This window comes from Halichoerus grypus, chromosome 7, assembly GCF_964656455.1.
Source record: "Halichoerus grypus chromosome 7, mHalGry1.hap1.1, whole genome shotgun sequence".
NCBI classification, from domain to species: Eukaryota; Metazoa; Chordata; class Mammalia; order Carnivora; family Phocidae; genus Halichoerus; species Halichoerus grypus.
This window is the reverse complement of record NC_135718.1, coordinates 125256989-125279068: the sequence shown is the minus strand read 5'-3', so window position 1 is coordinate 125279068 and position 22080 is coordinate 125256989. Positions and strand designations below refer to the sequence as shown.

General features: G+C 34.3%; 1 long non-coding RNA gene across 2 annotated transcripts in view; it reads left to right on the top strand.

Moving 5' to 3' along the window:
* The window catches only part of LOC118521243 (uncharacterized), a 48527-nt gene extending 27783 nt beyond the window's left edge, over positions 1-20744 (top strand). Inside the window, exons 2-6 of one of the 2 annotated variants that reach the window (XR_013449912.1) lie at positions 7850-7998; positions 9973-10020; positions 16007-16058; positions 18001-18226; positions 18454-20744. This is a non-coding gene — a long non-coding RNA (uncharacterized LOC118521243). The remainder of the gene's footprint in view (positions 1-7849; positions 7999-9972; positions 10021-16006; positions 16059-18000; positions 18227-18453) is intronic. The other variant, XR_013449911.1, reaches the window with a different exon arrangement.
* Positions 20745-22080: the final 1336 nt, after the last annotated feature.

Sequence of the window (22080 nt, the reverse complement as noted above, 5' to 3'; positions counted from 1 at the left end):
GAAATGAAATTTTAGTTAGTCCTTTCCTACATAAGCAAGATGATTTACTGACTGTGACAATTATGTGCTGAGCTCATTGTTGTTCTCTTAATAAATACACCAAATTTTCCCCATCAGGTTCATCTAAAAACTAGTAGTACATTGTGCTCTGATGGAGTCAAAGAAAGGAAGGGAAAGTTAATCTTGCCAGGCATTGGTAATTCTATTCAACCTAACCTACCTGAGAAATAGGTGTAACCAGATCTTGGATGGCTCTGGGATCATTTCTTTGAACAATGTAACTCATATCATCTATATGATCTTTAGGAAGAACCATTTCCAAGAATAACTTTTAATTTTATGACATGAATGTGTACAATAATGAATTTGCCTGTGAACATGATTATTTTTAAGTTTATCTTCATTGTTTCCATAAAAATTTATGGTTAATAATTAAAAGTTTGTAGTTTATACTTAAAAGTCTTCCAAGAAGATCCTTACCTAAGAATTTTGGAAAAATATTTTATATTTTTCAAAGCATCAATTTGCAAATGGCATAACCTAGTACTAAACCTGCTGGGCTTTACTTTTCTTTCTCTAAGGATCTAACAAAAGAGAACTGTGATGGCATTTCTTGTAATTTGGATTTACTAATTTATGTTTTTCTTACAGAAAATATTCTGAATGACTGGCATACTCCTAATAATTAACATATGTAGTCCACCCTATACTTAACAAAAATCCAAATAAATATGCTTTAAATTTAATCATTTTAAATTTGTACACACTTTTCTTGCTCCTCTATAAACTTATTACATTTTACAGCCTAGAAAATATCTTACTTGCACTTGCAATTAACAAAGCTTTACCCTGATACTTTTTTCAATTCATTTTTTTTCTTTAAATTCAAGATATTCATTTTGTGGGTTTCAAATTCCACAATGAATATAAGATTGTGGAGATAAAGTGTGGCATCCTTCTTTTCCACACCCATGTATATATAAAATATGAAAATTCACATTTATTTTTAATTAGACCCAAACAACTCTGAGTATAACCCTTCTGCTTTAAATTTATATTTACTGCAGATTTTGCTAAGAAAAAAATTAATTTGGCTTTTAGCTCCTAGTTCAGTTACATGGGTGTATATTACACATGGGCAAACACCTCTGACCCTAGTACCCAGGGCACTTTCCATTCTCATTTTTCTAGTGTTAAGATGTCACTCACTGGGTGCTTACCAGGAAAACACGTAACTCTGGCTATGTAACACAGTTTAGGTTTCTTTTATTACACTAGAATAGTCAAAATGCATCCTTTAATTTGCTATATAGTACATCATAAAAGCATTCCCTCACTTTTGCCATCATTCTTTATTTTCCTATTCATCTTGCAAAACCAGAAGTAGACATCTGATAAAGCTTAATTTTGCATTTAACAGCTCTTGGATGGGTAATTACCTTTAAAATGTAATAAAACATTGTCACTTAAAGGATTGCCATTTATACCTAAAAATTAACTGCAAATTAAGTGGCTAATGCTGTTAAAAAAGAAAAAAAAAGAAATTCAAATCGGGTTCAGTGTTTCTAAGAAGCAGGGAAACCACATATCATATCAGTTTGCTGCTTTCAAGGTCAGTACTAAGATCAGAGAGTCCCCACTGTATAATACAATTGGAAGATAAAGACACATTACTTCCCTGGGAAGCTTTGTCTGAAGCTTCAAGCACAAGTGGGTCAAGTTCCCAGTGATCCTTTGCGCCTGTCTAATTAATGACTGCTACATTTAGTTTGCCTGAGACTTCATGATGATATCCCCCCTCCCATCCCAAAGAAAAAAACGAAAAAAAAAAAAACCCAAAAAACCTTACACACACCAAAATTATCCTGTTAGGTGTTCTCATTTCCAGAAGTTTGCAGTAAGAATAGCCTTTAAAAATCTCATAACAATTTTTTAATTAGTTTCTTTCACATTTACTTGATTGTCTAGAAAATCTGTATTCCAAGAAATGATGATTTTTCTGCCTAAATGTTAAACATACAAATAACCTGAGATCACTTCAAATACTAATGAGTGGGAGAAATGATTACACTCTACAAGCATGTGTTTAAATGGTCAGAATTCACCTTGAAATGTAAAATTAATGACCATTTACTCTGGAGTTTCTGTGAGTATTGCATAAGTATGTGGAAATGGAGTCACTCTGGTATAACTATACAATGCTGCATTGTTTCATTTCCCATGTTTCTGTGTATATGTTACTGTTTCAGTTTCATTTGTCAGCAAATGTCTGTTTACCCCTCTTCCTGTTATTAATTATGGGAAACAGGTTTTCTTGAAATATATTAGAGATTCTTTTAACTCTTGTCCAGACACTTCAAGGCAAGATATTGATGATTCCTTTAATGTCTGTACAAAGCCGGAAACTGAGTTAAAATACATTGTTTTCTCACACAGCTTACAACTTCTTATCTCTCACAGAAAAAAAAAAAAAAAGAGGCCGAAATAATTAAAAAAAAAAATCACAGCAGCTTCTATTCCTATTACTAGACACCAGCATAACAGAGTTGGATACTTTCTTCATCAGCCACAGCTAATTGATTAACATATCACCATGTGATTTCTGAACTCAAAAATGTTTCAAAGATCAACTCAAATAGTAAAGTGCTAAAAGACAATAAGATATATTCTAATGTAAGTGTATCCACAAAGAGACAAAAATACCGACCTTATTATTGGTGTATTACAAAGCTTTTTATATAGAAACATATGGTCAGTCCATCTAGCTCTCTGTCTTTGAAATAGGAGCAAATATACTTGCATGCATTAAAATCATAAAGGAGCCAAAACATCTGGAAGTTTTAGAAGAAAAGCAAAATAGTTATGGGAGGAAAGTCCAGATTAAAAAATGCAGATGTTTAATTGGGCTGTCAGTTATGTTACGAGGAAATAAGGGAAATAAGAAATAACCAGAAGCCACTGGTGGAAAATTAAAATAGTTTCATAAACCATTGCCAAGCTAAAAGCAATAAAATCGGTAACATAATATGGACAGGGGCTTTCCAAACTGAGATCTGAAAATGTTACCATGTGCAATTTTATAAATTAGCCATTTCTAAAAAATCTTTTTCATTAAAGCACAATAAAAGTTTTTCAGACTCTCCTCTCTCTCTTCGGTCATTAACATCGGGCAGTTATTCGGAGTTTGGCTTTCATCAATGACAAGCTCTCCCCCCACCCTCCTCACCCGGTTTCTAAGACCCTCTAATACTGCTGAGTGGCCAGAAATTACAGATGCAAGGAAAGCTGACAAATGCCTGCCAGACCCCTCCCCCAGTGCCTCGATAGTCAAAGCCCCTGCCAGAACATGCCTGAAAGCAGCGCACCGAGAGACAAAGACACAAAGATTCCATTTTCTCAGTGAAAATAGATTTCATGTGTAAAACACTAGTGAGAAAAAATTGAAAGCTGACACATATGTGCAATTTTAGAGAGGCAGGGCTGAATATTTCAAGAAGATTGAAATTGCATTTGATTGCATCAAAGCTTAACAAATGTTGTTTAACCTAAAAGTCTTTTCAGTCTGTAAAAAGACATTCAGTGGCAAGATATTTTATTTTTTTTAAGCACATGGTTAAAAAGAAAAAAGAATCTTGAGCTCAGTGGAGAGATGTTGATTACATACTACTGTTGCATAAAGAATTAACACTGGCTCACATCACAGGGTCTACAAAATAAAGGGGGAAAGTTAAAAAAAAAAACCCTATTGAATCAAAGGGTTCAGAAAGATAATATTAAATCCTTATGAGTATGTTTCCTATAAAAAGAATCCCCTCCCAGCAGCCCCAGGGTATCATTACTGGAGAGGCAGCGAGTGGTTTATTAGAGATTCAAACCTTGGCATCTGAGCCTTGCCAAGCATGCAAGTTTTAGCTTGTGAGCCCAGGGCCCTTGGCTTGCATAGTCCCTTCTGGCATCTAACAGTGAGGGCCGTCTGGTTGGTCTCCACACGCCAGGCAGTGTGTGGGTGCAAAGGCTCAGACTGGGAGACAAAGGAAGATCATCATTTGCTATGGAAGGTCATGCTCCATGCTTTTCTTCCTACCTAAATTCATATATGCCAGCATAACATTTAGGGATGAAAGGAGAAATATGTGAAAAAAGGAAGACATAACAAAATGAATCAGGGAATTAACCTATAACATATCTTCAAGTGATATTATAAATAAATATACAGAGAGAAAGAGGGCGAGAGAGAGAGAGACAGAGAGAGAGAAAGAGAGAAGGAGAAAGATAGAAAGAGGGAGAGAGAGAAGGGAGAGAGAAAGTTCGAAGTTTTGACTTAAAATGATCTTTTCATGCACGGGAAGAAGCTTCTCCCCTCTGCCTCCTTAGATTTTTAACTTTGGTGGGTGTTTGTATTTCTTTAACTTCATATACCATGCAAAGCCAATTCAGTTGTATATGAAAAGAAACTGTGTGGTCACTTTTATTTATTTTTTTAAAAAATATTATTGAAGTATAATTGACATACAATACCCTATTAGTTTCAGGTGTATGTCATAGTGGTTTGATGTTTTTATACATTATGAAATGATCCCCACAATAAGTTTAGTTACCATCTGTCACCATAGAAAATTATTGCAATATTATTGACTATATTCCCTATGCTGTACATCACATCCCCATGAATTACTTATTTTGTTACTGTAAATTTATATCTCTTAATCCCCTTCACCTATTTTGCTAACCTCCTAAACCCTCCTCACTCTGGTAACCAACAAATTATCTCCTGTATCAATGAGTCTGTTTCTGTTTTACTTTTGTTTTGTTTTTTAGATTCCACATGTAAGTGAAATCATACAGTATTTGTCTTTCTCTGTCTGACTTATTTCACTGAGCATAATATCCTAAAGGGCCATCCATGTTGTCGCAAATGGCAAGATTTCAGTCTTTTTTATGGCTGAGTCGTATTCCAGTGTAGGTATATACCACAGCTTCTTTATCTGTTCGTCTGTGGATGGGCACAGCTGCTTCCATATCTTGATTATTGTAAATAATGCTGTGATGAACAAAGGGGTACATCTCTTCAAATTGGTGCTTTTATTTTCTTCGGATACTTACCCAGGAATGGAATTGCTGGATCATATGTATTTCTATTTTCAATTTTTTGAGGAACCTCCATACTGTTGCTGCACCAATTGACATTCTAAACAACAGTGTATGAGGATTTCCTTTTCTCCACATCCTCGCCAACCCTTGCTATCTTTTGTCTTCTTCGCGATAGGCATTCTGACAGGTGTGAGGTGATGTCTCCTTGTGGTTTTGACTTGCATTTCCCTGATGATGAGTGATGGTGAGCATCTTTTCATGTGTCTGTTGGACATCTGTATGTCTTCTTTGGAAAAAATGTCTATTCAGGTCCTCTGCCTTTTTTAAAATCAGATTGTAGAGGTTTTTTTTTTTTTAAATATTAAGCTGTGCACATTCTTTATAATTTTGGATATTAACCTCTTATCAGATGTATGATTTGCAAATATCTTCTCCCATTCAGTAGGTTGCCCTTTTGTTTTGTTGATGGCTTCCTTAGCTTTGCAAAAACGTTTTAGTTTGATGTAATCCCATTTGTTTATTTTCCCTTTTGTTGCCCTTGCCTGAGGAGACTGCCCCCCCACCTCAAATATTTCTATGACCAAAGAGCTCACTATGTTTTCTTCTCTCTCAAATTGAGCCTGCTTACAATCCCGTTCCAATCCTTTCAACAGCATGCTGTTCTTAATAAATAGGTTCAATATTTGCAGAATATTTGGAATGGGCTTAATATATGTTGAAAAGTGTGAGACCATTAACAGGTTAAAATGTAATTAATAGTAGCTGTCAAGGGTTAGAGACCAAGAAAGCGCACTGGGAATATTTTAATTTAAAAAAAATTACATAAAGTTTTTAAAACTTGAGAACACATTCTGTACTCTGCCACTCCCTTTCAAGCTCCCGCAGTTCTTAAATTCCTTTAGTCAATAGGAATATCAGAGAGAGAAAGAAAAGAAACTAACAAAGTACTTCATAATCTTATAAGAGATGACTGAGAGGAAAAATGAGAATATTAGGTTAATCCTATGACCACTAAAATGTTTTACACAAACTCTTAATTTCCACAACAATATTCATGTCAGGAAACATTCCAGCTCTCCTTCCCAATCTAATCAAAATACTATACAGCATTTTGAACAAGATATTCATAACATTAATTAATCAAACTGCTATTTCCATTAGGTTATTAAAAATAACCGAAATGTACAAAGCATTCATCTATTTGCTATCAAAAGGGAGTGTTCCACATATTTGAGAGTTGGGAGCATAATTACTTATGAGTGTTCAGTCACTGTAAGTTTAGTGAGTCTCTGAGCCTCAGTTTCCCTTTGTATAGTATGAGGAATTTTGTCAATCATAGGAAATTTGGGGAGGGGGGATTAATCCACAAAGGCAGTGTTGGCCCCAAAATGCTAACATACATGTGTGCACAGTGGGAAGAGAGTGTAAAACTTTTGTTGTTTTAAAACTTTAAAGTTTAATATGAAGAGCAATCCCATGTCATTAATGGAGAAAAGAAGTCTCCGGTGAATTCAGTAAAATAAATCAGGCAAAAGCTATGCAATCAGCACACCATGGACCGGTTAATTGATGTATTTGTACACATTTCAGAATGTTTCTGTAACTTTGAATCTGATACTCTGCGATCTCAAATTTCTTAAAGTATATGTGACATATTTATATTAACTTTCTCCCCCCGTTAGTCATGTTTCTGCTAAGTGGATGTGCCCGGAGTAGCTGAGTGAGCCAAAGTGAATCGGCATCAGGTCCCAAACCCCAAATAGAAAATGAGCTACCTTTGGCCCCAGCCCTCACCGCCAAGCCCACTGCCTTGGCCTCACAAGACTTCAGAACAACAGTGGAGGATGTGTGAAGTTCTTCAGTACACTTCCTAGCAGTGCCAGCCAACAGGGTCACTCAGGCCTCTTCCGTCGTACTTCCTCGGCGGCCCCCAGAGCATCACCTCAGGGGCCAATGAACAAAGAAGAAAATTATGAAAAGAAAGCATATTGTTATATGGAAGATACCGAGGAAAATATTGCTATTCTTTTAACAGAAATGCATTCTCGAAGAGAGAATATATACGTCTAACCTAAGAAGATCAACAAACTTACACATTCGAAACAGTGTTTCTTACAGTAATTTTTAAAGCAAATACCAGGATTCCCTAATTTAAGAGTAAAAAGGAAAATAACAATGTGCTTGTCTTCATTTAGCCTAATTGAAAGGGAGAAAACCGCATCACTTAGTCACATTCAATATTTTCTTTTTTGAAAATTCAACTGCTATCATAGACTAGAATAATGATACAGAGATAACATTGTGTTATTTAGATAAATTAGTCTCTATAGGGAAATTAGGTGACGAAAAACAAAGCAAATACGTTTAATATGTCTGCTAATAAAATCTAGATTTATCTATCAATTGTACTGATGGTAGGTAATATTTTAAAACCTTTTTAAACATGGGAAATACATCCAAAGGAAAACAAATCCTTATAACTAATTAGCATAGCAAAGGTAGCCAAAGCTATTTATTTTATCTCTTCAGGGGTTTCTGGTTGTTGACAAGACATTTTATGGTGGGGAAACCCAGACAGTGTTTTCTAGGGCCAAATTAGTAGCCCTAGAAGAGGAAAAATTTAGGACATGAGAAGTTGGCAGATCTTCTACGTATTGTTGGATTGGAAAACATCCCCATAAGAGGACAAAAATCAATTTTAGCTAATTTGCTTAGCATGGCCTGAGTTTCATTTAATACCACTTTTTGTTTTGTGCAGGGATCTTGGCAAAATTTGCAACGAATCCATAAAGGAAACTGAAAGCGGTTTGATCTTCATCTTCAATGACAGTCCCACAAAAGTTGAAGAACTACATTATGTCTCCAAAGAAGAGTACAGTGGTGCCCTAAAATTAGGACATGATTAAGGTATGACATTTCTTTTAATTCAGTTGCAATGCTTTTTTCTTTCCATAATTTCTTCTTCTTTTTCCCCAGTCTCTCTCTCTCTTCCTTTTCTTCCTCTCATTAACAGATTGTCTTTTATAATTGATGCTGTTTATTGTCCTTTCATCAAATATATGCCACATCACTTAGGCGAGCCATCCGACAGGGCACCTAAATACACATTAGAAGCTCCTGGGAGCCATGAGTCGCTTTGACCGCCTCGTCAGGGAAGTTATAATAAGCATCTTGATGCCACTGAATGCAATGCTGTATTCAAATAATAGCCTTCATCTTTGCCCTCTTTAAATATAAAAGTAAACCTTGAAGCCTTTGAAGGACCTAACCAAACAACACACATGTGAAAATGGACCAGTGAGCCTTTGGGGAAAAAAAATCCTTATGTAAAATCTGTAAAGAACCTTAGCAGTTTTTCAAGAAATACCTCCAGGTAAATGATGGCTGTGAATGAGACACATGACCATCTCAATTATGAGGATCATTATTGTGGGCCCTCTGTGCCATTTTTGCTCCCCGCAGGATTTTTCTTTTCTCATCAAGTTTTCAGGGCTATCTACTGTTCTCTGTGTGTAAAGCATATTTAAGTGGTCCCACAAAGCTGCACTAATTAAAAAAACAAAACACATACACACACACACACACACACACACACACACACACACAAACCCAACCAAAAAGAAAAAAAAAAAAAAACAACCACCAAAAAACTTTGTCAAGTGGTCAGACAGACTGGAACTAGAGGATTATAGGTAAGAGGGATAAAATGAAGGGTTGAAAGCTATAATTTCTATTTCTGTGGTGGCAACCACATCAGCTATTGGAGTCAGGCCGTTTAAAGATATGGCTACTTAAGCATAGAGTCTGGGAAGAAGACATTTCAAAATATAACAGTAAATCAGGCCTCGAGTGATAAAGATGCACTAAATGATGGGCGTCCCTTGCTGGGTCCCTTTTCCGATTGTCCTGGCTTCCCTCTTCCCCACACCCATGTCTTCCACTTCCATTTGATTCCATCCCTGTCTTTGACAAGGCCACATCTACTACTTTCTTTCTTCCCATTTTCATATAAATATATATATATGTATTTCTTAAACCTTATATTTTAACCCTAGTTGCTTGGCCTCTGACTACCATCGCATGCTCTATGCTCCTAGAAAACAGAGAACATGTTTTAAAAAGGAGACGCTGCATCTCAAAGGGCTTCTTCATTTGGCCAGAGAACACTTCGTTCTTGAACATGATCTGACTGTCGATTTTCAGAAAAAAACCCTCCCTAAAACTGGCTTTAAAGAATGTGTATGCACATATGGGTGTCAGGCAGTCAAATCTGTAGACGGAGCAATTTGAAGAATGAATTATTATAGTGACAGGATCGCTTATAAAATGATGAGAAATATAAATGTCTGTCTAGCCTATGTAATATTCACTATGATCTTGGGAATTTCAGTCCATAATTTGGCCTTATCCTTATATTTTTTTATTGGAATTAACAGAATCAGAGAGTTGGTAGAAAGCACAGAGATTTTGTAATACAGTTCTCATATTGAAATGAAGAAAATGAAGCCCAGAAAATAATCTGTTCTAAGTCATTCTGCTTGTCTATAAATGCCATTGGTTTAATTTTAGTTTTGCATATATTTAGACAAAGAAAATATTTTCCCAGAAACTGGTTACAAATATTTGAGAAGAGATATAATCATTAAAATATGTATGTAGTAAAATGTAACTATCATTCAATAGTTGATAATCTATATTGAAATTGCCTGGGGATTTTATTCATATAGGAAAACTTACTTTCATTGTTAATATATCCTCTGATCTCTATATATGTATAATATGTAAACCAGCTCAAAGTATCTATATAAATGAACTTTATTTTTGTATACAAGTACAACCCCCTTTTGACTTTTTTGTGTTCTGATTATATATTACTCACAGTTCTGTAGTTTTAACCAGAACAAAAAGGAGTGCCCAGAAGAAAAGAAGGTAAGTTATTTCATAAGTTGGGTTGGAAATTCAGAAGTTCTTTTTCCATTACCAGCATTGTGTTCTTAAAAAAAAATAAGACAGACTCTTACTTTTTCATTTATGAGTACTCCCATAAGAGTTGGCAGAAGTCGGGGTAGGGAGGAAATCCACCATAGATACACAGCTAGACCCTATTATTAGAGGCAATTGGTTGCATCCTATAGAAAATATAGTTTGCTCTTGAAGATGGAATAGGCTTAATGTTAAAAAAAAACAAGGTATTATACATACCAAAAAATATGTTTATAAAACAAAGATTTTAAATTTTTCATTATACCCCTAAGCTGGCTTTCTAGTTTTTCTAGGATATCAAGGCATAAAAAAAAGAAAGAAAGAAAGAAAGAAAGAAAGAAAGAAAGAAAGAAAGAAAGAAAGAAAGAAAGAAAGAAAGAAAGAAAGAAAGGAAGGAAGAAAGAAAGAGAAATATTTACTCAGATTAGTGTTGGGAACATCACATAGAAATATGTGTGGTGATGTTACTGGAAATGAGTATTTTTGTAAAGTAAACAAGTAGAATGTCTGAGCTTTAAAAAGCCTGCCATACTGCCTTAAGGTTAAAAATGCAAGTCTAGATACATCTAAGAAATTGTAATTTGTTTAACTTTTTTAGTTCTAAGCATTTTCTGTTGCAAATATTTAAAAGATGGCTATGTCTTCAGTTAAAAATGATTTTGATGAAGTAGTACTACTTAGGTTGTTTTCACTTTCTATAATTAAATGCTACTTGCTACTTATTCAGGGCATATGTTTCAGTCCCAAATCATTGAGGACACATCTAAGTGACATAACATTTTTTTAAATTAAACAACAATTTTGTGACAGTTTTCAAGTTTATTTTAATTTGCGTTTTAGGGCCTTCAAATTTAGTTAAATAGCATCAAGATCTTGTCTCTATGATTGTCATAATTTAAATAATAATATGGAGCATGATAATATATAGACTTATGGAAAAATTGCATTCCCTTAGCCAAAATGTGGGGGAAATCAGAACAAATGAGGATGAACATGATTATTTTTCCTGGTACTTTCATAGACTAATCTATAAAAGTTGGGTTTGATATATCTTGTCTTAATGGTATATGAAGAAACCCATGGCTGACATCGAAGTTTGTAGGTGTGTGTTATGTGTATTTTTAATAAAGATATCTATGATCCAACATTGCAGAGATAATTAGGCTTCACGTAAAACTACCTCTTCTAGAATCTTCAGGGACCAGGAAATGCAGCTGTGTATCACCTGCCCCTTCTACAGATAGTGCTAAAGGATCTAACTCAATGAAAATTCAAATCAGAATGCACAAAAATACAGTATTCCCAATCTGCTATTTATATTGCCAGATAAATTTTATATGCACAACAATATCTGCCCATTGTTAATTTTTATGTTGTACAATTATACTAAATTTTGAATGGCATCTTTAACAAAAGAAGCCTAGAAACATCCTTTGGCGAATAAAGGAAAAAGTCATCATGTACACTTGAGAAAACATTTTCAGAGCTATTGCAGGGATTGCTGAAAGACACATTGGAAGATGTTTAAGGCTCAAGAATATATTTCATTTAGAAGCTGGGCTGTGCTTTAGTATTTTATCAACTTCATAAAATACTTGATTGATAGTGTTTCAATCATAAAGGAGATTTAGAAAGAGAAGAAATGTAAGTGAAAATCTTGTTAGGAGCAGTAATCATATAGATAGCGAAGTGACTGCTTATTTTTTCAAGATGAAGTTTCATTTTAAGTAAATAACATTTTCAGGGAAAGAAGCTGATTAACAAAACTGAACATTCACACAAGGCAGTGCAAAAATTGAATCCCCCCATAAAAGGGGATTCAATGCTGGTCTAATAATTAGCCATATTTCTCCACTAAGAAGAAGAGGTCTCTTCAGATCTTGATGGCTAGTGTGGATGTGGACATTTTGAGTGTAAGAAAAGGGAATTTGATTCATGTTCCATAGTTATACGGCCATGATGGAAGGCTTTAATTTCTCCAGTGGGTATCATGGAACTTGTCTTGACTAAATAGTACTTAATTTTTCTCTCGGCCAGGGTTCCTCAACAGAGGCACTAGTGATATTTTGGACCAGATAGTTCTTCGGCATAGGAGATTGTACATTGTAGCATTGTACATTGTAACGCTTTTAATCAGCATCCTTGGCCTCTACTCACCAGATGTCAGTAGCATTCCTCTCTCGCCACATTGATATTATCAGACGTTGCCTTTGCTTGAGAGCCACATGTCTAGACATTTTTCATTTCTTCTCTTATCTCAATTGAAAGTGAGTTATGTTGGCTTTTTGCATTAACAGATATTTTCTATAAGGTACTCTTATGTACTAAGTGAAGAAGTAGACATTATAATGTGAATATTTCAGCAGGAAACAAAAAATTGGAATCTCAATGGTACATTCATTACTTGAAACATTAAATATTGTATTAAAAATACACAAATTATAAGGGATATTGAATGTGAGCTCATACTTTGTGCCATACCTGAAAACTTGCAATGTAAGCCAGGAAAATTAATGCAAAATATGTTTGCCTCTGATTGGACATGAAAACTTTTTTCTTGTGTATTATAGTTAAATATAGCAATACATTTTCAGAGGTAACTTTCTGCAGCAGAGAACAAACTAAGACCCTACCAGATAATTCTTCATGGAGCTGATTATAGCAGGAGAGAGGCCCTCATTGTGCTTTCCATAAATGTTGGCTTTCTCCGTGTACTAAAGCACAGTTTCCCTGGAATGGCACACAAAAGACTGAAAACAAAAGAAAAAAGTCTGCAGAGAACTGGGGAAATCATCATCAAAATGGGCTGATAGCCATGTATTTAAAATGCGGATTATCAACGATTTTTTTAACTAACAACAATGAGATAGTAGAGAATTATTAACTTGATATGTCTTTGGGACTTGAGGGTTTTTTTTTTTTTGATGGAAATATATTGATAGGAAAGGAAAAAAAAATAAGCTACATGGAAGTCTAAGAAGCAAGCCATCAAAAAAGAAATATGCAGAAAGCAAGGAATCCTAAGTTTTAGACCATAGAAAAAAAATATGTTGATAGTATTGATCCATTGGTCTTCTAAAAACTGTGAAAGTCATTAAGCCAGTAAGTTTTAGCCTGGTTTAGCTTTAACAAAAAAAGCTATATGAATGATTTCAATATATTAAATGATGTTTTATTTAGCTTTTGTATACAATTATAAATATATTATGAATGTGTTTGGCTTCCCCAGTGAGCACCTGGGAAAACTGAGCTGATTTGCCCTTCCTTCTTGATGGCATTCATGTACTTTTTCCAAAGCTCTTTAAGATCGCCTACTTAAAGACCCTCTACTAATGATATGGAGGCATTAAAATTTAAATATAACCAATATTTATTTTTTATTATATTTTTCAGACTTGAGATTTAAAAAAAAAAATCTCTGGATGCATGAAAGATAAAATAACAAGTTTGCCTTTTAAAGACCTTGAGTTGTACACTAAGAATAGATATGGGCTGAGTTCCTTTCTAGCATGAATTAGATTATCACTGAACATATAGCCATGAATCTATAATGCCAAGAGTTAGACATAAAACTTGGAAAGCTTATAGTTCCAACTTGTAGTAACGAAATTATAAGATAGAGTTATGCATATAGCTTTTTCTTTCTTTATGAAGAACTCAGAGTAACAGTGCTTTTTTTTTTTTTTTTTTTTTTTTATCAACAATGAAGTCTTTCCCTGGTAACATATAAACAGAAAAGTGGATATGAGGACTTATCATTGTTACTGAATTTTGAAAGTAATAAAGCATTTTTACGGAAAATATGTGGAAATTGAAAATACAATTTCCTTTACCAATGCACTATGTCAGTCTTTCTTGCAACTTAATTACTAAAGGATGACTTTGATTATCACACATTTTCTAGGTCAAAATTTCCCAAACTTCTGCTATATCAGAATTACTTGGAAGGCGTGTTAAAATATAGATTGCTGGGTTTCAAGCCCAGGGTTTCTGATTCAATAGGCAAGGCCTGAGAGCTGCATTTCTTGCAAGTGCTCAGGTAATCCAGGCCCAGAAAGGTCCATGGCTCTAGACACATGTTTAATTTCTGATCTAGCTTCTTAGTGTGCTTAGTAACTTTCTCTTTATTGAAAATGGGAAAGGCTGCTTAAAGGAGTTGTATAAATTTCAGTTTACTCATCTGCAGTAGACCAAATCAGCTTTGTCACTGGGAAGAATGACTTATGACAGTGGATGTTTTTAATAAAAGATTCTTCACACAGCATTGAAAGACAGGAAACCTTAAAAGGAAAAGAAAACTGATAAAACTACGCCCAAACAGGGATTTAAATTGCTAAAAACCTTTTTTTTTTTAAAAAAAAATACTGCCTGCTTACAAAGTAAAAGTTCATTTTCCCACACTAGAAAACACTTAGTTATCAATATTTTGTTCATATTTTTTCCTTAGTCATCTTTTTTCCACTTGCCAGAAAAGAATTAATCATTCTCACCGCTCACTGTCCCCCCCCAAAGTATACAATTGCTCTTGCCCTTATATATTTTACAACTTAAAAATGTACAGCATGACCCTACTAATTCAAGACTTTTATTTAAACTTTGGCAAGGTCCTATTAAATTTAAGATGTCATTAAACTACAGGACATCTATTATATTGAATAAATTATTCAGGATTCAAAACAATCTTTTCAAAGGTATGCAGGGCATCACCTAGTTATAAACGCTGTGCACTGCACAACTTCAGGAGGCACCATTGATCTAGACGATGATGTAAATGGTACTCTCTGGAATTGTGCAACCAGGTGTTCCTTAGTCAGAAATAATAGGCCGGGTTTAATAAGACAGACATAAAGTTCTTGTCTTAACTCCAAAATTCTTGGAGAATGGAGGAGACATGGCAGAAGAATTGCACATGTGATTTATGTCTGATTTAGTTGACTGCTGTTAGCTCAATGTGAGTCAATAATAATCTACACCTGCCCACAAAAACCATGAAAAGCTTACTGTTTCAGTGGGTTGGGTGTCTGGTGTGAGGGAAAGGAGAAGTCTCTCAGCTTCGTAGCTGGTAGAATGGATCCAGAGTTGACCACTTCTCAGAAACTATTTTCAATCCTGCCTTGTTTGTAGGTAAACCAAGGCACCAACTGCTAATGTTATTTACAAAGAGCACTAAACAGATGTTCCACACTCAGCATAATAACCGAGAACCTTAGACAGAAAAGCAAGAAATTCTTGAATTTTTTTCAGTTAATTTCAGTGACCTGTGAACAAATATCTACTGGTTTTGCCAGTGAGGTATGCCAAAATAGCACCTTGATCCTGAATTTGGAATAAAAGTTTATGGAGTTTTTTGATAACTTCTAGCCTTTGACAACACAGCAGGGGAAGCTGAGAAAGGAGTTATTTTTAGCTGAATACTGGAAAACCATCCAGTTTCCTCTGCTCAGTCACTAATAATCACAGACAGCCTTAAATAGAGTTGTTGATTAATTAATCTGTGTCCAAACATTTTATTTTTTTATTTTTTTTATTTTTTTTAAAGGTTTTATTTATTTATTTGACAGAGAAAGACACAGCGAGAGAGGGAACACAAGCAGGGGTAGCGGGAGAGGGAGAAGCAGGCTTCCCGCGGAGCAGGGAGCCCGATGCGGGGCTCGATCCCAGGACCCTGGGACCATGACCTGAGCCGAAGGCAGATGCTTAACGACTGAGCCACCCAGGCGCCCCTTTTTTATTTTTTTCTTAATGCTGTCGTTCAGGAACACTTGCTGTTAAACCTTGTCGTCTGGTTCTTCTCCTTAGAAGACCAACGTTAGCTGATAATGCCTATTAACACTTTACAGATGCTTTATAAAACCAGCGATATAATGCTTTGAGCGTGCCCACTCTTTATTTCCCACCCATTTTAATAATTCTGGCCCATCCTTTTCCACAGAAGCAAATGTACAAATGTGGAGACACTTCCGCATGAAGACCGAGTTCATAATGTGCGTATCCAAAGCATCGACACTGATGCTGTAGCCATGGGTCTCTGAGGGGAGGGTAATCTGTGATAACAAAATTGTATCCCTTCCTTCCTGCAATTACCTCACTATCCTTACAGCCTTGACATCTGGAAACCCACTGCTACAGTAGCAGCTGTTATTCCTGTTCTCAGCAGGAAGTTGACCACACATTCCAAAGCGCCCTCATTGTTGTGATATTTTCTGGCTGCTTAAGGAGCTTGGATAGAGGAGAACACACCGTTTTATACCAACCGCAGCTTGGAACCATACAACAAAGCGTATCTTGTCACAATCTGAACCACTTATACGTATGGAAGTTTGTCTTTTTCTTCACGACAGATGACTGTTTGGTCAGAGTCCAAAGTTAGCCATGTTAGACATTGCACACTTTATTAGGGAATTAAACCTGATTTTGTTCATAATCGACTATTTTCCGTAGTTTATTTGGTGGTTTCACCTCTGCCATAATTTTCTCAAGTAATCAGCATGGAAGAAGGTGTATCCAAAGACATGCTTCTATGTAAATACTTGGAAGAGAATTGATTAATTTAAGTTAGAAATTGTATTAGTTAGTATTAGAATAGCATTAGAGTATTAGAATAGTATTGTGAGAATCATGCCTTGCATTTGCTCACATAGGGCCTCACTTAACAGAGATTTTCAGATCCTTATCAATCTGCTAGAAATCAAGAGATCTCCAAAAGTAGTGCAGAATTATTAGTATTGGGCAAACGCAGTTGTATTTTATCTTCACTAAACGTCTGAAACTATTTTGTGTTTTTGAGCCAGTAAAATTATAATATTGTTTATTCAGAATGCTTTTATTCCTTAAAAAGAATCAAAAGAAGTAACTACTGTGTTGTTTTACTGTTAATTTATCTTTAAAATGGCTACAAATAATAGTTTTCTTCATTATAAAAGCATTAGTGCTTTTTTACTCATCAAATTAAGAATGAAATGGATTTTAGTAACACCCTACAATTACCTTATTAATCAAAATTATTACCAGTTATCTCCATGAAGCTAAACTGGTTTGCTGCAGAACAGGTTGAGGACTGCTGTGATTCAGAGCATAACTCTGCAAAAATATATTGATGTGATTTTTATTTAATTTACAAATTTTACTAAAGTTTTCCTCTTTCCTCTATTTCCCCCAAGATATAACAATATCCCCCATTGTATATTTTTATTTGCCTTAAATCTCCAATTTAATTTAGTTTTTCTTCTTTGCTTAATTATTTCATCTGGAATTTTATACTCATAAGTGATGAAATCTCAATCTCTCATAATTAAATAGTTGATTTAAAATAATTATTTATGTCTTCTATTCTAGTGACTATAATCTCTGATATTCCCTTCTGGTTAGAAATATTTTTATGCTGGATTTATAATAAATTTCCTGTGATACTGATTCTGTGTATGCTTAAGCATTTGTCAGTTTTATCCAACTGTTCCTGTGATAACCAGAAGTTATTGTGCCTTCTAGTATTTTAATACTCCAATGTATGCTGAGTGTTTAAATAGCCATAAAAGCAATATTTGTTTGCATAGTTATTGGTTTGTTTACCTTCACTGCTCCAGAAAATCTTGCTAGGCAATCTGCCTAGGGCTGATACTTATAACCATTAGCAATTATGGATTCCAGAAAGTTGTTGACATGATTTTTTTAAAAAACCATTTCAAAATCAGATACAAAATATACAGTGTATTCCTAGGGTAGTTTTTTGTTGCCATTCATGCTCTTTCCCTTCTTGTTATCTTAGCTATAATTCACTTTTCATCAAGGTGCATTGAGTAATAGGAAATTCTGTATCAACTTTGGGTTCTTCCTAGACATTCATAGGCAGATGCATTATTTTCAAAATTAATAAAGCAAAATTATTTTTATATGATGGTGTTTTTACACATCATTTGTGTTTTGCAGGGGTTTGGGTAATATGCCAGTGATGTACTTTTCATTGTCAAGGAATCCATCTACACAAAAGAGGCGCGGGTGCACCATCCAGCAGGTGGGGACTTCTGTCATCTGACATATGTATTGAGCTCTGGGGGAGATACAAAGAAGAATGCATAGGACACTGCTCTCAGGGAGATTACACTTTAGAGTCTGTACTAATACTATGCCACTGATGGGCAACAACAAAAGCTAGGCAAAGACTTTTTATTTTATTTTATTTTTTTTTTTAAAGATTTTATTTATTTATTTGAGACAGAGAGAATGAGAGAGAGAGAGCACATGAGAGGGGAGAGGGTCAGAGGGAGAAGCAGGCTCCTTGCTGAGCAGGGAGCCCGATGCGGGACTCGATCCAGGGACTCCAGGATCATGACCTGAGCCGAAGGCAGTCGCTTAACCAACTGAGCCACCCAGGCGCCCTAGGCAAAGACTTTTTAACAGAAACCTCTCCATTCGTCCCCACACTGGGACAGGCAACAAAAGAAGCCTCCGTTTCTGAAATATTTAGAAGAACAGCATTAATGAAGAGTTCAGTTACAAGCTTTGGTTGTGATTTTGTTTGCTTGTTGATGGGTGTTTTGCAGAAAAGCCTGACGCGCTTGAATTGTCCTTTGAGCATGATCTGCTCTAGAAATAGTGCTGAATAAGCTTTTTCCTTTTCTTTTCATTTTTTAAATAACTTAATTTTCTAAAAAAAAACTGTCAGAAAGTTGACTTTTAGAATTTTGTTATGTCGTGATAGAACAAAATGTATCAAGGAAGAAAAAAAATAAATACTATTTGTGCGTATGACGTTTCACCTTTAAACTATTTCCAACCTGACTTCAGTAATTTATTATCAAGATTTTAGCAGTTTGTTGTCAAGAGAGTAAAATTTGACAGAATAAAAATATGATTTTTGGCCTTTAAATATACTACTTCAGTCATCCCCAAAGTTTCACCTAGAAAAGAAACTGGAAATAGTTCCTAAGCGTAAGAATAGAGAATAGAAATAAACGATATTTATTTAACATTAGATTCAATCTTGGCAAAAAATATTCTTAACTTGGGATCTATTTTTTAAAATGATCTCTCATTTTTTAAAATTAAAAGGATCAAAATGTAAATGCTTAAGACCTAAAGTTTACTGGATTCTGGAAACTATCACTGGCATACTGTGGTCTAAACACAATATTTGTTTTTGACATAAATTTACAATGAGCTATCAAGACTATGTGCAAATCACAATGAGTGATTCGTTTTGTCAGATTTTCCAAAGAACAAGACATAATGAATCTATTATGAACATCTCCCAGATCATATTTCCCCTTAAAATGTAACATACACATTTAGAATTTAAAGCTAAAAACTTGTTAACATATCACAAGTTTTCAGTAATTAAGAGACTTGGTCAGGAGAGAATTCAGTGTGATTTTGCAAATGGGGTTGCAGCATAAATTTTATTACAGATTATTAGCTAGTGTGGTTCCTCACGAAGGTCAAATGTATGTTTATGTTCTGTGAGTCTTCTAAGCAAAATATGTCCTTACTCTTTAAGAAACATGTATAGAAGAAGAGAAGAAAACAACAATGTTCTTAATTCCTAAGATACAAACCCCAGTAAACTGTACACATCAAGACATTTGGAATTAGAGTCTAGTCACTTTAAACCCAGATGTGTGTATTTTGAGCACATTTTTTTGAGCACTACATAGTCCTAAAGTAACCTAAAATAACAATGAAAGAAAACTAAGCTCTGCTGATAAAATACACTTTACTTTTTATGTGGTGTTAACAAAATGACTTAGATGGAAAATGAAATCTGTCTTAGCTTAAGACAGAAGCACAAAGACATTTCCCTTCTGGACAACAGACTTTGGCATTGAAAGATCAAAGGAACAATTTTATCTGCATTGTGACTACAGACCAAAAAATTTTACAGTATTCCTGTCTCCATGCTAGAGCTTATGTGTCTTTAATGGCATTTAAATTATAGCCCTTCGGCAGTCAAGCAGTCAAAACACCACGTCATCTGATGAGACACCATATTATAATCTGTCAGTATGTCTCATTTAAAAATTCTCCTATACTGTACTTGCCCTCATTTTTCACTTCTGCAAGAAAAATGGAGCAAATTGTTTTTAAACTGGGTTTATGAGTTGACCTAATCAAGCTAGGCAAAAGACATACTTTGGTTTATATTAACTTAATTAATTTAAACCAATTTGTAGATTTTTTTTTCTTTTTATTGTGATAACCCCTCTCCACATTTTTTGCTTGTTTGTTTTTAGGGTTTTAATCTTTCTTACATATGAAATGATACATGGTTTATTATAGACAAATATTAAATGAAAATCAAGAATGTGTGTCCATTAGAGAATAATAGCTAAAATATTTTGTTCTTAAAGCAAAGTATTTTATGTTAAGCTAATATATAATAGAGGGATTATTATATATAAATGGAAGGAGCTGTTTTCTGAATTTTTGTGTATCATACAATATAGATGGTGTTTCAAATGTCACTGGAGAAACAAGTTTCGAATGTGTTCCTTTAAAATAATGTTTATTGTAGTGATTTAGCAATCAAAACTTTCTGAAAATGAGTATTTCACTTAGAATGTTCCTGCAGATAGGAAAATAAGATGTTACATTTTCTACAGAAACAGTTTTTTTCTCAAAAGTGTAAAAATTTTAAGAATTTTATTAAAAAGATATCAGCAAGATTATGTAATCAATTATCTTATACCTTAATACTATCCAATATTACATATATTTATAAATGGTTATAAGAGATATTTAAAAAAGTAAGATTTATTTTGTCTAGAAACATGTTAGATTAGTAACTGATAGATAACTCTGTTTCCATGTTTCAAAAATATAACGTGGGAATTCATGGATTTTCAAGTAGATTTACCTAAGTTTTTAAAATAATGTTTTTAAATCATATTAAGATTGGGATACGAGATGCTTGTTGACAATAAGTGATTTTAATGTGCCCATGGGAGGCATTTATTTTTTTTAAATGAAAGTGACACTACCTTAGATAAGCTTGAACTGAAAATATTTCTATTATATTATGTCCATCTGTTTTGGAAAGAGCCAACCATTACAAGTAAATTGATTCTTAAATTTTCAAACAATTTTGAACAACTTTTATTGCTAATAATTTTGTGTAGAAAATCACAGACAAGTATGTGTGTGCTACATATTGAGTAGGAATGATGGGAATCACCAGACATACAGTAGGTTTGAGGAGTTAGGCCTAGAAATGCCAGGGTCCTTCAACATATTTTACTTACCTGAGGAACTGCAGAAGATATTTACTGAGCTTGGGACAATTTAATATATCACTTTTTCATGGAATCAGGATTGGATGTCTCCACACTTAGTTGACATTTGATGAGAAATCATGACAAGTATTTTATTTTCAGAATTTGATGTAGCTAAATGGGGCCTTACAGTGCAATATTTTGATTTAAAATATGTATTTTTTTTCCTGAGGTAGCAAAAAAAATAGTGATTTTTAGGGATGAAAGAATAGAGTAGAATAAAAAATTTTCCATGTATGGAAAATAGTTGATCTTATATCCCCACTCTCTTGTATCCTAAAACCCAAGATATATCCTAGAATTATTTCTGGGAGTCTATTATTTGATAAATACAAAAAATTATATACAATACAATGAAAACTTATAAATCTATTACCCAGTTTAAGAACTAGAACGGTATCGAAAGTGTTTCTTCTTCCCTCTCTCCCTTCTTCCCCAGAAGCTACAGTTATCAAGGCCATTACATACAAAGTTGTGTGAAGTGTGTACTTAACAAATGTACAAGATGTGCACTTTCATATCCAGCTGGGCCTGATATGAATGATGCCCTTTGAAGTGTGCAGTGTAACCTACACAGATTTTCACAATGGCTCTGCCACTTTCAAGACTTGTTTTGGGATTATCTTTTTATGTATGTATGATAGTTTTGCTTGTTTAAAGCTTTGCAAAAATGACATTTTCTAATAGCCTTACTAGTACTAGCTTTTTTCACTAAATATTACATTGCTAAGGGTCATGGACA